A 16,966-nucleotide genomic window follows, 5' to 3' on the forward strand; every position below is an offset into this window, starting at 1 on the left:
TAAAGTTGTCAAACCAGCCCCGACTGGCTTTAAACGGGTCTTCCGATTCCACGTTTGTAGAAGTGTGTGGGATCTTCTTTAGAAAATAACCGTAAATCGCTCGTAAATAACTCGTAATAGTGCCTTCTCACAAAAGATGCTTTGTGTTAAGGTTCCTCCTTGAAGCTGCTTCTCTCTCACTCACACCATCAGTAGTTTCTCCATGTCTTGACGGAGAGAGGTCGGAGCTTAAAAATTATTGTAACGCCCTTAGTTGGCGTTATACTTTAGAACTCCTTTTTTTAATGTGACAATCATTATAAGCCATGTAGATTTTTCCTTGTGGCTTCATTTGTTTTCTCTTCCAAAATTTCGAACGTCCAACAGTTTTGTCAGTTTCGGGCTTTTGGTATGGAGAGTGAGAAAATGAGATAAGACCAGAATGAACTTCAGTTCTGAACTCTGCAGTTCAGCATAGAGTAAGGAGTATTGACAGATTTATGTTCGCTCTTTACGTGCGCTTTTCATCGTATTTTCTTCATCATTCTCAGCACTTTAATGTGATAACTACTAGCAGTGTTCCTTTATATTTCGTATATTTTTGGAATTATATTTTTTACTCGTACTTTTCGAAAAACTCCAGAATTGTTTAGTGTTTTTTCGGGACAAATAAATTCTAACAAACTACCAGCTCTTCCGCATGCTTTACGAACCTTTATGCCAGGAACAATTTTGGGTGTTAGAAGTAGGACAGAATGCTAGTGACAAGAACAATTGAGGAGCATCTGAGGCAGCTTGTGACAGTCTTTGCTGCGTTCCAGGAAGATATAAAAGGAGAGGTTGATTCCTTTACAGAAGAGATAAATGCGTCCAACAAAAGAGGGAAAGGGGAAATAATACCAGTTCAAGGAAAGATGGAATCTATCCAAAATTGATACTTAAGCCTGTCAAGAAGAAATAAAAGACAACAGTAGAAGATTTTCGAGGATTTTGAAAGCAGAAATAACATGGTCGAAAGGAGAGTTAGAGAAACTGGAGAACTTGTTTCTGCTGTCAAACAGCAAATCAAAGAAAGAGTTAATGCTGTCAAACTACAAATCAAAGGAAGAGTTTCTGATGTCGAACAACAAATCGATGACAAAGTCTCTGCTGTTGTCGCCAAAGAATCTGACAGCTTTAACACATTCATAATGACAACTGGAGACGATTCTTATACCTTTAAATAGGTACCTATGTTTTCCGACCCATTTTGTCATGCTTTCCACGTGTGATGGAAAAAACATGTGACATATGTACAAGGCTCAGTTCTGTATAGCTCCAAATGGAAATGGGTAGGATTCCGAAGACAAACCTGTAATTTCGCAGCTTCTCTGAGAATAGAAGAAGACGATATCGGTCCCACTCTTCTAGAAACCCAGAGGCTAGATTTTGATGCTGTACCCGGTACGCGAAAGCTCTACTAAGAAGTGTTTAAAAGACTACAGAAGGCTGCAGTTAATATCTCGACAGCAGAAGCTCAACAAAATAATCCAGAAGCTCGCCATTGTTATGGAAATCCTCTCCCATCTCTCCTTTTTTGACTGCTCAACAGAAATACGTGAAGTACAATCCATGAAATACTTCCTCGGTGGCATACGGGAACCTGAGGTATAGAAACAATTGCGAATAGTGGATCTCAAGGATTTAAAAAATGCCTAGAGTGTACGCCATGAAAAACGTGGCAGTCCTTTCAGAAACTTGCACACACCATTGCCCAATCGGAACTACTCCAACCCAGAAGCTAGTGGACAAGTGACAGCTCGTCCAGGCAGTCTACCCACTTAAGTAAGTGTCTTAAGGCGGAACAGACGTCAGACGAAAGCGACCTTAGTATGCTAGAACTGCAGTGGTGATGAACACTTACGAAAGAACTGCAGAACACATTAGGACACAGAAGATAATGCTGCTAATCAGCAAGAAGTCACGAAAACAAATCGTGGATGTTGAGCGGAATTTGCCAGAGATTGCCAGATATTGAGAAGTCCCACATAAAATCCTTTCAGATTTCGGTTATGGTTGGTGGCAATAATGGACTTCTCAATCATGAGGCATAAAAATAGAGTTCCCTTAGTATAACAATCGATACATGAGTAATTTACCATCATCCAAAACCTCAAGTCGAGATGATAGAACCAGCATGAACAGAACTTTTCCTTCCAGGATTATAGCTGAAAACAGAAATTTCCGGTAAGGCATTATGAAATATGCTAAGAACGTTAAGAGCACGAAATGAGTACTAATAATATGTTCTTTCGTTGAATTATCAAGGCCGTCATTCCTGTGACGGTTGAAACGTAAGTGCCAAAGCTAAAGTCATTGGGGAATGAGAAGTGGTTGCATCACGTTCTCCATTGAACTACGTTAAGGGGTCTCGTACACCTTAAAACCCTCAAAATCTCTGAATATGATCCTGTTGTAAGAATTGGGATAGCATATTTATTTTTAAAGCTATTACTTCCAGTTTTTTACAGCTGACTACATAGCACAGCTGAATTAGTAAGCAAATAGTTTGTGTTGCCACAAATGTTTTTATAATTTAATCTTCTTTGTGAGGTAATTTTTTATATGTTCACGTAATACTCCCACTTTGCGTGCACAATTTAAAACATTCTGTTATATATTTTAACTTCATAGTTAATATACAGCTTGTATAGCATCTAAAGACTACTGTGAACCAAAAATCTTAAGAAATTTATACAATGCATTTTAATAAAAAATTTTTAATATTTCCATGCGTAAAATTTTTGACTATTAAAATATTCAATATATTTTTTGGTTCAGTTAGATGATAATACTCATATAAAGAAGTCCATTAAATTTAAAGTGTGTACCAAGAACCGTTTTTAAAACATCATGCGCGCAACAGTGAAAATTTATGTTTTGAGATAATCAAGTTTTAATGTAAATATTTTTTTTAAATACTTCTCTTGTTATAAAATATATAAAATGCTTATGTTCTGAGAGATATTGTAATATTATATAATTTCCAATAGTTGGTATAAGCATAATTAATGTAAAATAAGCTGCCATCATCAAAGTATAACATATCAACTAAAAATGATTTGAAACTTCTACGCTATCAATAATACAACTAAATTTTTCTTACAAACTGGAACTTACTTATAGGCAAATGTTTCAGGTAAAGTTCTCTGTAATGTATTATTGTATATCAAACATATAAATCATTTAATAGTTCTTCCACAGAGTAACTTTAGCATACTCTAAATGCTATGTATACAACTGCGAAAAACCGTATTTTAAGAAATTTGAGTTTTAATGCCAATACTTCAGTATATAACTTTCTAATAATAAAGTGCATAGGATATTTATTTTCAAAATACATTTAAAAAGTATAAATCCTAATAAATTGCAGAAGCTTTTGTTAGTATGAAACACGTTAAATTTACTTTGCTATATACATTACCATGACAGAGTGATAGCCGTATATTAAAATACATGTAGCATATTTGCACAAAAATTTATTTTTACATAACCACTTTAGTTAAATAAACTCAAGCATTTAAGCATATGATATGTATTATATTGTATAATATACATATTATTTAACATGTGTGAAAAAATCTTTTACGACTTACTTCAAATTGTATGCTAAACTGCTAAAATTTTATTTACAAATTAAAACGCACCAGCACAATAAACATCCCCATCATTTTTATGGAGGCCTGCACTTCTGACATTTTTTGCTGCCTTTCAAGTTTACGCTGTTGTTTTGTTTCTGACAAGCCTTTCTTTTCTGCGTTATCTATTCTCTTGTTATCGATTTGTAAAAATCCTTCAATAGAAAACTTACTTCTAAAAAGCTGTAGCTCATTCATTACAGAATGTCTACCAACAGACCTTTCGTTAAAAGCAATCACTGCTTCATTTCCAGCAATTTGAACTATCCTACTACCAGCACGACATGTCTTTGGACAAAATTTCCAAATTAAGGAATTAAATGATTCATTATTATTTTGTGTTTTGCCGCCAAGGCAACGTCTCAATTACGAAGGTTGTGACAAATCTATAAAAACTGGCTTTATTGCCTCCATTACAGCGACTGGTTCAGAATTTATATGCTTATAATCAGCTTTATTTTGCTTAGCTATATTGTATTTGCACCATGTGGTTTCATTTGTAGGACAAACGTCATAAATCGGCTTTTCATCACTCGATATTTTGTGGTAGTAAATTGCCCAAATGGCTTTTCTGATATCACTAACAGACTCATTATATTCTCTAATCGCATTACCATAATACGAAGTTATTTCATTTATTAACTTATCTGTTAGTCTCCCTTTCCCAGACAGATTTTACCGTCATTTAATTTTACTTTTTTTCTTTCAAGTTTTAATTTGCGTAGCCATATTCCCATTCGTTTTTGAATATGTCCAACACACTCAAATTTTTCTATATTTAATGAACCATATGGTTTGGCGTCAGTTATACCTGCAAATGGTTTTGCATCACCTATGTAAGGATCTTATGTTTTACTAACGTTTATTTTATTTTAAATCTTTACTATCACTTCTTATTTTCTACTTCCGGCCACAATTAAAAGCGTTAACTTATTTATGCAAAATTTGTGTAGCGAACGCCGTTACTTAAGATGTGGCTTTTTGCCAAGCGAGAGAGAGGAAGGAGTTAGTCGAAGCAGGCCGCTTACCTTAGAAGTTTTACTCAGTTGCTGGTTGCCTTCCAGGCCAGAGGTTTAATCCTCGTGATAATTTTTAAACGTATATGTAGTGTTAACAGTTCTCTGTACTACATACGGCTTCCTGTTAATATAAGGCCAATCTTCCACGTTTATTATTCCAAAGTTAAGTTAGAGTTTAGTTAAATATTTTTATATTCTTACGTTTAGACCACAAGTAGTTTGTCTTTGTATTCCGAAGTACGGAAATTATTGTAAAGAGAGAAAAATAAAGGGTTTTGTATACCTTTCTTGTGTATCCTGTCTACTTCCCACAGTTATTGAACATAGCTTTAGTAAGCTCTCTGTTCCGAGTCAGGTCCTTGCATATACCCGAAGAAAGTAAGACGGAACATTGAACCTGAGAGTGGCGCCCAACGAAGAAGAATAACCATGGCCGAGTTTCAAGAAGAACCTGTGCTGCCTGCAGAAGCGGCTCAGAATCCAGAAATGCCAGCTGCCGCCCTGGAAAGATTTGGTTACATCGTCCAGACCATGTGCGCTTCGATGAAACGAGAAGCAACATTTAATGGAAACTCACCGGTAACCAGTTTTTTGGAAAATTTGGATGACCACTTCATGCTCTACCCCGTGCACGAATTTCAAAAAGTTACCTTAGCTACCAGCGCTTTGAGGGGCCAAGCGCTTAATTGGTTCAAATGTATAGGCAGAAGTCTCTTGGGTCAAGCAGGAAGTCCCACCTATACTTACGAGAATTTCAAGACTGCCCTAGTAAAAGCCTTCCCTGTCGTAAGGGATCGTGCGAAACTAGAAACGGAACTTTTCAGCATATATCAGCAAAGAATCGAAAATCTCTCAAGCTGTATTTTAAGAAAAATTCACGTCTTCAAAATCTTGTTAGGAAACCGTCCGGATCCTGAGATAATTCAAGTGATTTTGCCGAGGTTACTGCCCCAAGTGCAAGACTTTATTCAATTAAGAAATCCGATTACACTGGAAAAGTTATTTTATGCTAGCAATCCAGTTTGAAAGTAGAAGAACGGCGGACATTGAAAGAAGACGCCATTATCAACAGCGAAACCAATTTGGTGCGCCAAGACTACAGCAAACTGAAGCACACGGCTACGGAAGCAAAGCGAATCAGTGGGCAAGGAAACCCGAGCATTCAAAAACAGCCGGCGAACGTCCACAGTTCAATAGCAATCCAGGAAAAAAGTCTCAAGGCCAGTGGAAAAAGAAGAAAAGCACGGAAATGAAAAATAATTTAAACTAAAACGAATTTCTGCTGACGGGAGGGTGCGGAAATCGGAAGGCCACGAAAACCCCTCTTCCTTCAAGTTAAATACAGTAATGGTGAAAAATTTGACTCTTCCGAAGATTGAAGTGTTGGTGAATAATATCCCAGCCACCGCACTCCTGGATACAGGCGCGCAGTGTTCCTGTGTGGCAGAAGATTTTTTTAGGAAGTATTTTCGTAAATATCGTATATATAATTCGGATAATACGACAGTGTTAGCTGCGCAAGGAGAAAGATGTAAGTGTATAGGTAAATTACCGCTGTATGTCCGTATCAAGGACGAACAAGTAAAGGTTATGTTTTTCATAGTAAAGAATCTGCAAGCACATATTATCTTAGGAATAGATTTTCTTTCAGAGGCACAAGCAACGCTAGATTTTTAAGAAGCGTCCCTTAAGCTGACAATGAAACCAGTTCGTGAAGAAAAGGCTGAACCGCCGATATTAAACCTTGACCACCTGCCTAATGAAGAGCAACGAAGAATCCGACAAGTGGTAAGTGAATTTGCTTCGTTATTTAGTGATATTCCAGGATTTACTCAGGTTACTAACCAAGTATTGACACCGGAGATTCAATGCCAGTTCGCCACAAAGCATACCGGTATGATAAGAATAAAGAAAAAACTATAGAATGGCATATCACCGATAAGCTACGTAAAAAGATCATAACGCACATCTTAAGTAGTTATGCTAGCCCGGTGGTTTTATGTAAGAAAAATAATGACTATCCATTGACACATCCAAAAAGGTGGAGATTCGCAATTGACTACCGTAAATTAAACTCCATAACTAAATATCCGGTATATCCGTTACCTATTATTGAAGAAATTCTAAGGAACATAACATCCACCAAATATATGACGACTTTAGACTTAACGACTGGTTATTTTCAAATAGGGGTTAGGCCTGAGGACGTGCCTAAGACTGCTTTTATAACCACGTCTGGCACTTATGCATTTCTGCGTATGCCATTTGGCCTTTCAGGGGCACCGGCAACATTTCAGCGATATATGGACATTGTGTTAAGGCCTGTTCATGGAAAGTCCACATTTATCTATTTAGAGGATATCATTATTACTAGTGATAATCTCGACCAACATGTACAGGATTTAAGACAGGTGTTTTCTTTATTAAATGAAGCCGGTCTAAAAGTTAATGTCGAAAAGTGCAAATTTGCAGCCCCTCAATTAAAATATTTAGGTTACAAAGTATCTCAGAAAGGAATAGAGACAGACGAATCAAAAATAATCGCTGTACAAAAGTATCCGACTCCAAACACGGCGAAGAAGCTCTCTTCTTTTCTAGGACTTTGTTCATATTATAGGTCCTTTATAAAAGATTTTGCAGCTATTGCTGAACCATTGTTAAAATTAAAAAGGAAAAAGGCGAGATTCTAGTGGACGGCCGAAGCCAATAGTTCTTTCGAAAAATTAAAACAAGCATTAACGCAAGCCCCTCTGTTGAAATTTCCTGAAAAGGATGAGAATTTAGAAATTTCAGCGGATGCTTCGGATTATGCGGTAGGAGCGCTACTTTCGCAAAATCAGCAGCCCGTGGCATTTTTTAGCCGAACTTTAAATCAAACACAAAGAAATTATTCCGCGACCGAGAGAGAGGCACTTGCAGTTCTGTTAGTAGTGCAAAAGTTCCGAGTCTATTTTGGGAAGGCGCCAATAACAGTGTACACTGATCATGCGGCGGTAACTAGATTGTACTCAGGGAAAAACTTATCCCCAAGGTTAATAAGATGGGCACTCAAGCTACAAGAATATAATCTGGTAATCAAGCATACCCCCGGAAAGGAAAATATCGTAGCAGATGCCCTATCCAGAGTTAAAATAGATGAAGAAGGTAATACTGTAAAGGTGGCAATGCTCACAGCATGTAACTTACATTCCCGAGAAACTGTGATAACCGAACTGGGTAAGGATCCTGAATTTAAAAATATTTATGATTATTTAAAGGATCCTGAAAATTTTAGCCACCAAGATATTGTGGCGATAAGAAATAGGGCGGCCCATTACGAACTAATAGATGGTCTATTAATTTATACAAAAACTACGAATTCCAACAACGAATTTCGACCTGTTATCCCAGCTAGTCTTAGATTAAATATCCTGTAGGAGCTCCATGACAGCCCTTTAGCTTCTCATGCTGGTATTCGAAAACCTATCCAACGCGTACGCGAGGCAGTCTATTTTCCTGAACTGCAAAAGTTAACAAGGGCGTATGTCCAGTCCTGCTCAACATGTCAAGCAGTTAATTATATTAATTTCCGCCCGGCCGAGTTTCTAAATAGTATTAAATCGGAATTTCCAAATGAAATAATTGGCATCGATTTATTGGGCCCTTTCCCAAAAAGTCAGTTAAATAAAAGTCGCTATCTCCTTGTTATGGTTGATCATTTTAGTAAGTGGACCGAAATTGTTCCCTTAAAACGAGCCTCCGCGAAATTAGTTAAAAATTAAGCATTCACTTTGTTCAGCACCAGAAGATAAAACTGCCAAATTTTTTCCACGATTTGAAGATCCATATGTCATAGAAAAAATAACTCACGCTGTAGTAGTGTTAAAAGCAAGGAATGGTGAAACCTGCTCCGCAAACATTGATCAAATCAAACCCTACTATGATCGTAATAAAATGCAAATATTTACAGATCTTTTGCAGGATCCGGCACGGCAAACACGGCGGGCACAAGCTCCAGAGGTGGAACAACGACAAGTACAAGGGCAAGCCATTAAGAGGCAGGAGCAAGTGAAAAGAAAGTTTCCCCGCGGGAAAATTAAAGGTAACAAGAAAAAGAAGCCGTTCCACCGTCCAGAAAAGAGAGCTCACGAACACCCCCAGAATGAAGAAGGGAGAAGGACGACGTATGCAAAGAGAGCCAGGAGAAAAGACGGCAACTATAATCCGGCTCTAAAACGGAAGATCTACTCATCCGACAGGACTCTCCGCAGCAAATGTCGCCGAACTGCGGAAGGGCCACCAGCGGCGGAGGAAAAGTTACAAGGAAAATTTGAACGGCCAGCAACGAGGTCCAAGCAGGAACGCGAAAGGATTCTCCCGGTTCCGCCAAGACCAGCTGCCATCAAACGGCCAAGACCACAGGCAGCGGCGAAAAAGAAGGTATTCAAGGGTGACCGAACTGGAGAAAAAAGAAAGCTTCTAGAGGAAGGCCCTGAAGGGCGAGCCCGCACAAGAAGGAGGATAAAACAAACGAGAATCTTTGCTACCTTCCAGGACTGGGCTCAGAAAAGAATGTCCGAATATAACAAAGATAAGTAAAATTTTATGTTACTTTGCAAACTTAAGTTAATCTTTCATTCTTACTGCAAGTGGCAGATTTCAAGAAGTTTTACGTCATGCGAGGTCTACCTTTATCGCCAAAAAGGCGAGAAATGAGTTGTTACCGATTTTGGTATTATGTTTTTCAATTACTCGCGCGTAAAACAAAAGTTGATGTATAATAGGAATATGTAAAGACTTAAGTATTGTAAAAGTTATTGTATAAATTTTATTTAAAACATTCTGGCAAGAAAGAAGTTTTAGTCTGAAAGACTTTTTGAAATGTAGTATTTCAATGTAGAAGAATTAGCACTTGATTTGAAAAGAATAGAAGTTAACAATGTACTACTAATGTATGTTTTCAAATGCGTAAAATTAACGGCATGTTAATATGTTCTTATATACAATGTGGACTGTTATTTTAAATGTTAAGAAATACTGTGATATGGTAAAAGTGAAAGTAATGTTAAAAATTTTTTTTATTCGTGTTACTGTAAAAAGACCAAATCATGGTGAATATGTGTTAAAGGTTGAATGAATGTTGTTAGGCTCTCTGACGCTACACTTCAGAGTTAGCCACTTTCAGAATAGTACCTCAGGGTTTAGAGTTGAAGTTAGGGTGTGTTACGAGGTCTTGGTATGTTGAATTTTTAACACGTTAGTGTTTTGATTGTAGGAGGAAGTGTTGAACACGTATACATAAACACATTCGCGTTTGGTGTTCTTTTACAACACATGGCAGAGAGCACGGGGAGAGATAATTAAAATAGTCATGAATGAAATAAGAATGTTAAGAGAAATATAAATATGCATGTTACTTGCCATTTCATTGTGTAACATTTCATTAAACTAGTTTTCCTTCCAGATCTCTGGAAGGAAACAGATTTGAATAAAAGCTCCTGTTTAGATGCAGTACAGATGAAAAATTGCGTGTCCTTGGAGCTGCTATTGTAAAAACAAATTTCTTTTTTTTTTTAATTTCTAGTTTCTAGTGAGAAATGTTTGTAAAAGATTAGCCTCGCGTTAGATTCTAGAGCTAAATGTTTTCAACAAGGTCGTTTTAGACCTCAGTTTAAAACTAATTAACTCTGGCGGGAAGTATGTAAGGATCTTAAGTTTTACTAGCGTTTATTTTATTTTAAATCTTTACTATCACTTCTTATTTTCTACTTCCGGCCAGAATTAAAAGCGTTAACTTATTTATGCAAAATTTGTCTGGTGAACGCCAAGTACTTAAGTTGTGGCTTTTTGCCAAGCGAGATAGAGGATGGAGTTAGTTGAAGCAGGCCGCTTACCTTAGAAGTTTTACTCAGTTGCTGGTTGCCTTCCAGGCCAGAGGTTTAATCCTCGTGATAATTTTTAAACGTATTGTAGTGTTAACAGTTCTCTGTACTACATACGGCTTCCTGTTAATATAAGGCCAATCTTCCACGTTTATTATTCCAAAGTTAAGTTAGAGTTTAGTTAAATATTTTTATATTCTTACGTTTAGACCACAAGTAGTGGGTCTTTGCATTCCGAAGTACGGAAATTATTGTAAAGAGAGGAAAACAAAGGGTTTTGTATACCCTTCTTGTGTATCCTGTCTACTTCCCACAGTTATTGAACATAGCTTTAGTAAGCTCTCTGTTCCGAGTCAGGTCCTTGCATGTTCCCGAAAAAAGTAAGACAGAACATTGAACCTGATACCGTCACCAATATAAGAAGTATATTTTACTTCTTATATTATTATTAATTAGTTTCTAGCAATAAGATGCTCTTCTATATGAATATAGGTTTCTACTTAATTAAATTTGGGATTGAAAACAAACAGATTAAAAATTTTTAAATAATTAACAGTCTTCTTTTAAATACATATATAGTAAGTGGTTCCCTTAAATTGAGAAAAGGATAGATGACACAGATGCAGTTCGTTTTGCAGTAAATTGTGTTTCCTGGTTTTGCTTTAAGCAATTAAGACAGACACTTATTTTTGCTACTTTGTGAATTAGATAAAAATATATAATTAACACAAATATTTCTAATTTGAATGAACATACATTCAAAGTAATTATTTATTAATTTTTTTTAAAAATTTTTAGATATTCAATCTTCAAGGTGCATTTAAACATTCAAAGCAATAAAAAATTATTTCTATTCTTAAGGCTATATAAAAAGTAGAAGTGCAGTAGAAATTGGTAAAAGCATTTACTGCTCTCTATATACTCTGCGAAATAGATGAAAATATGATGATGTTACTTACCATCCTGATACCTTACTAAGTGTCTATTACTGGCCACAGTCTTGGACATCTTCTTATAGACAAGATAACTTCCAACTCCATCCCACTTGTGAGAGAATCAACTTCTCGTAACAGAAAACTTCTCCAAAAAAGACTTCCTGTTCTGTACCGACTTTCATTACAGTAATTAACAGATTATGTATCTTACAGTGGCCATTTGTTTTAGATTAATGTTAACTCGATATGGTAGCTATGGGCTGCAAAGTGAATTTTCACTCAGAAAGTTTCAGACTTTATACAGAAGAACTGCATATTACATGCAAAGTGCCACAAGATTTTATATATATAATATATGTAGATACAGTAGATGTGCAGTATCCCAGTAAGACCAATGAGAGATGCTTCTAGCTGCTAAGGTAGATTTAATAAGGCAGGTAATATTTTGGGTATTTAAAGTACATTATATTAATCAGTGGGTAACTGTTATTTTTGAAAATACAACGATTTCAAGCAATATAATGACAAAAAGAGATAACAATATCTTTATTAAAAACTTTTTCAGATTAACCAGTAACAAATCATTCAAGCTTACAGTGTTAGGGTGATGTTTCTAATGAGATAATTCGGAACTTATATTCATTGCATGTAGAAGCTTCTACAAGAGAACAGTTGTTTTAATATTTATTTTGTGTCAAAACGTAGGCTCCAATACTCATTATTTATGGTCTCAGAAAGTAGCTATTGACATTCCTTATGTGACAGCTTCTTAGAATTTAAGTAATAGATGTGCTTCATTAGAAATTTGTAATACTGAGCATGAAAAGAGACCTTAGCGAAAATGCCAATGTATTTCTAATACAAGTGCAAATAAAATTGCTTCTTATCAATGTAAAGGAATAAATTATGTTTATTTGTTTAAAGAATGGGTACCATTAAAATATTTAAATTTAAGGAATTAGATGTAACAGAGGGAAAGATAACATAAAAAATATATAATCCATGCTTTAATTGCCTCTGTGGTACTTAACATACTTGCATTAGTTTTTCGAAATTTAAGTAATACACACTGCTACATGAGAACAGTAAGTCAGTTTTTTTACAGCTGACTTAAATCCAGTTGTGATCTCAAATTCTTATAATTTAAAGCTTAACATGGAAAAAATAAGAAGTATTGTTTCCCACTGCAATCATTCAAGCACTTGATAGAATGGGAAACCAGCACAGTTGTTCTGTTCTGCATACTGGTAATGAATGCAGCTTTATTTTGGAGTCTTGTACACTGAAGTTACCACTGAAAAGAAGTTATGCTCTATCTACTGTTTATCCAGATGTGCTTTTCCGCTCATGATTCTAAAATTTCATTCTGCAAGAGAGTGTTATGCTAAATAAGTTACCTCTCCTCTTCCACCGAGGCATACGGATCATAATATTCTGTCATCTGAAGATTCTGTTGTTAGCTGATATTGAATATAGTGAGAAAAATTGACATTTTTATTGGCAGTTATAATGGATTTGCCTTTTGTTGCCAGGTATAAATAAAAATTCAGTAGTGGCACAACACACATATTTTGGTTGAGTACTTTCTGGAAGAATTCGAAACACATTTCGTGATAATGAAACCGCAATTGCACTAGACAACTTTTGGACTGAGTTAAACACTGACAAAGCCCTGAAGTGGTTTTGGGAAACTAGTGAGTTACTTCAAAGGGTTACAGTGCTAGCACACAAAGAGAAATATCATCTAAAGCTTTTCAAAGTGAATTCTGATTAGACTCTTCGTGAAGCTTCCGTTTTGAGATTCTGCTGAAAATATGAGAGAATATAAAGAAGTGGCAATTTCACACTTAATTGCCATTGATCACAAATTTAAGTGAAATCCTAGTTTGTAAAAAAGGTTATAAAGAATACATGTCCGATTATGAAAAACTGAGTCTATGAGTCTAGTTAATTTAACACACAGGTTTACCTGATAATGCATAATACATTCCTCAACATTCTGCATTTATACCAAATAGTGCTATGGTTTTTCTAAACCTAATATAAAGGAAAGTCTTTGAATTCCATATTATTTGTAGGACTAACTATCAAGTGGGATTAGTTTTGGTACTTGGAAGTTTCATAATACATGTTGTAGTGTTTATGTCTGATACTGCCGAATTGTATGAGCACATTCTTATAGCTAAAGAAGGTAGAAATGCTTCGCAGAACAGAAGCATGGGATCGATTAATCATGGTAACTTATTTCATGCCTCCTTTTCATTTTTGCCAATGATACTTTAAAACAATTGCAGTGAGTGGGGGAAAAAGATTCAGAAGTATGGGATCGATTAATCATGGTAACTTATTTCATGCCTCCTTTTCATTTCTGCCAATGATACTTTGAAACAATTCCAGTGGATGGTGAAAAAGATTCGCCACGCATCAGAGATAATAAGAAATTATTTCTATGCGATGATCTTTTCTTTAGATTGAAAAGCACTGAAAAGGCTTTTGATACTTGTAGGCAGTTTATATATTGGAAGCTACGAAACAGGTGACTAAAGAAATTAAGGAACCAAAGAAGTGGTTTAAACTAAGGAAATGGTGAACCAATTAGCTTTTCCTAAAGCCAATATTTGTTGAACCAGGAAACTGGTTCTCTCAATGTGCAAATTATGCCTAATAAATTGTCTAAATTGTTGAAATTATAATCTGATTCAACATTATTATATAATGGGATTAAGACAGTCTTGGCTGTTGAAGAAAATTACAATTACAATCATCGGAGATTTTTTAACCTTTCAATAGCTGTAAAAGCGATGGAGATTACGTATCGACATCTTTGGATTTCCGATAGTGATTGGTATGATCTGGTTCCTAATAGTATTAATGAAAAATGGATAAAGTTTCAGTATATTAAAATTCCTAGATGCATTCACTTCCAGACAATGCAGTTCAGATACATTTCGTAATGCATCAGATTTTGCATACCAAAAAGTGATTAATTATAACAGCAAGAACTTAATATTACAATAGCTGTCATAACTACAGTTATTCTTCTTTTCCTAGATTAGAACTGAATGCTATCAAAGTTTGTTGGTTCCATTCAAAATATTCTGAGTTACTATAAGTTTCAAATCTTTGCATGGTATGTTGTTGCACTAATAAGGTTATCATCACCTTGTCGCAGATGAAAAACATTTACTGTTAACTGAAGTACGGAAATCTCGGAGTTTTACTGAGGTCTCGATCAGAATTACATTCCATCAAAATTATACCCAACAGACCTTGCTTCCTGGGGAGTCTGTTAGAAAAGCTCAAAATAAACTGACTGTGGTGGTAAAAGAGGCCCCTTGAATTTGACTGAGTTTTGAATTCTGTAACATCACTGAGGATCAGATGCATTGATTGAAAAGAGAACTAATACCATACTTTCATGACACAGTTTAAAAATTGAAACTTTAAGTACTTTCTTAAATAGCACTTATCGAAAAGATACAAAACTGTTTGCCAAATTTCAAGGGTGAACATTTCCCTATAACACTTTGGAATGTAGAAAAGCATTTAGTATTGTGGGTATAGTAAGTGCATTTTAAAGATGGCATACAATTATTAAGTTGCAAGAAACCTTTGAAAGTTATAGTGTTCGCAGCATCAAATAATTTTTTTGAAGACAGCCTCCTACAAGTGGCAGGTTGTATTCAGCATACTAGAATAAATTATAATGCTAACCATTCATTTATTATTCAGTCTCCTAATAGACTGGATGAACTCTTGATTGAGCTGAATGAAATTCCATATGCAAGTTGTATAGTGGTAAATTCCATTTTAAAACACAACTGTTGTATCAATGGAGCAAAGAAAATTATTAAAAGTTTCAAAGCAAAATGCATAGTTTGCAAATTATAAGGGCCATTTGCTAACTGTAGTATTAATTATACGGTCCCAATGATTTAAAATTTAACTAAGGACATGGTAAATGGACTGCTAACAGCTATGCTGTATTACAGTCAAAAGTCGTTAATTCGGACACCCATAATCCGGAATGATCTATAATCCGGACCTCAAAGCTAAAAACTTTCTGCGCATGCGCATAAGCGTTTAAGCGTGCGCGTAAGACCTTTACGACTGCGCATTTGCGTGTGCACAAGCGCAGAATACGTTTTCACTGCGCGTTTAATGTATAACGGACGGTATAAGCTCAAATTATCTAATTGTCTATTTCAGTTAATGTTGATGATTGCGTTGTTCCTTAATCTTCGAATTGGATCCGGCTTATTATTTTTTACAGACTGTAAGAGCAATTTTATAAAAGTAAGCTTGAACTTTCGATTATGTCAAATAGAATTTCCGATGCTGGAGCTCCCAAAGGATCTACGAAAACGAATGTATGTTTCGATGTCCATCAAACAAAAAGTGGAATTGCTCCAAGAAATGGATAAAGGCATATCCTTTGTTTATTTAACCGTTCGGAAATCTGTTTATCAATTTCACGCTGCTTTGCGCGGGGGGGGGAGGGGGAACGTGGCGGCGCGCAATGAACTGGAAGTTGATATGTCAACATTATCGTTATCTTCAGGGCAGATGTTTTTATTTTATTCGGCTTATAATTCCTTATTAAATGTAGTATTTCATCTCAATGTACTTCGTCTTTGATATGATTTAAATCAAATTCCTGGTCATTACAAATATCACGAATACAAATTAAATAGTTTTCTGGTTGCAATTTTCTAATTTCGGCTATGCATAATGTATGCTTTACGCATGCGCGCGTTGAAAGAAATGTTTAATAAAGTAAACAAATAAATATTAAGCTTTTTTTTTGCAAATTTTGATACCCTTTAGATCATAATTGCTCATTATTTTATAAATTACTGTTTTATATTTTTAATTTTATAATTTCTGCATGCCATCTTACCAGATTTAAACTGATGATCTATAATCCGGAAAAATCAATAATCCGGAATCACAGAAGTCCCGACGAGTCCGGATTAAAGACTTTTGACTGTATTCGTTTGCATGGCAACAACAGCTAGCTAACAACAGCTCACCAAGAAGCTGTCTGAGATTTAACAATTGACTGTTGCATTCAAGAGGTTTGCTGCAAGCCAAGGCATACCTGACACATTTAATGTGATAAGGAAGTAACTTTATTGCAGCAAAGAGAAAACTGAATGAACTTTGAAAGAATTACGAGAAACTACTACAAGTGTTTCTGAATGTGATTTTATCAGGCCTCACACCTTCATTCCAAGAAGTTTCTGTTGCAGAAAATAAAGCTCTGGAAGAGATGCTTGCAAATGCTGCAATCCAGATGAGTATGGTCAATCTTGGAAATTGGGGATATCATTCTGCTAAAAGGTGACACTTTCCCAGCTACACAGCCATTACAAAGAATAGTAGAGGTTTATCCAGCACAACATGGACTTGTTTGTGTTTGTAACAATTACTGCTCATGTTTTATTTCAAGCAAGTTAATTCTCCTGCCTACATTCACATTTCCTGTGATAAGG

General features: G+C 35.6%; 1 protein-coding gene across 13 annotated transcripts in view; it reads right to left on the reverse strand.

Moving 5' to 3' along the window:
• LOC146998813 (uncharacterized) overlaps positions 1–16,966 on the reverse strand; it is a 940,238-nt gene that overhangs the window by 667,245 nt on the left and 256,027 nt on the right. For 6 of the 13 annotated variants that reach the window (XR_015039724.1, XM_085811691.1, XM_085811686.1 and 3 more), the window contains one exon: positions 4,959–5,176. The exons of the other annotated variants lie outside the window; for them this stretch is intronic. The gene's annotated coding sequence lies outside the window, so the exon portion shown is untranslated. The remainder of the gene's footprint in view (positions 1–4,958; positions 5,177–16,966) is intronic. 13 annotated transcript variants of the gene reach the window in all.

This window comes from Stegodyphus dumicola, chromosome 2 (assembly GCF_044657685.1).
Source record: "Stegodyphus dumicola isolate Sdum_Otavi_A_Nest chromosome 2, ASM4465768v1".
Lineage (NCBI taxonomy): Eukaryota > Metazoa > Arthropoda > Arachnida > Araneae > Eresidae > Stegodyphus > Stegodyphus dumicola.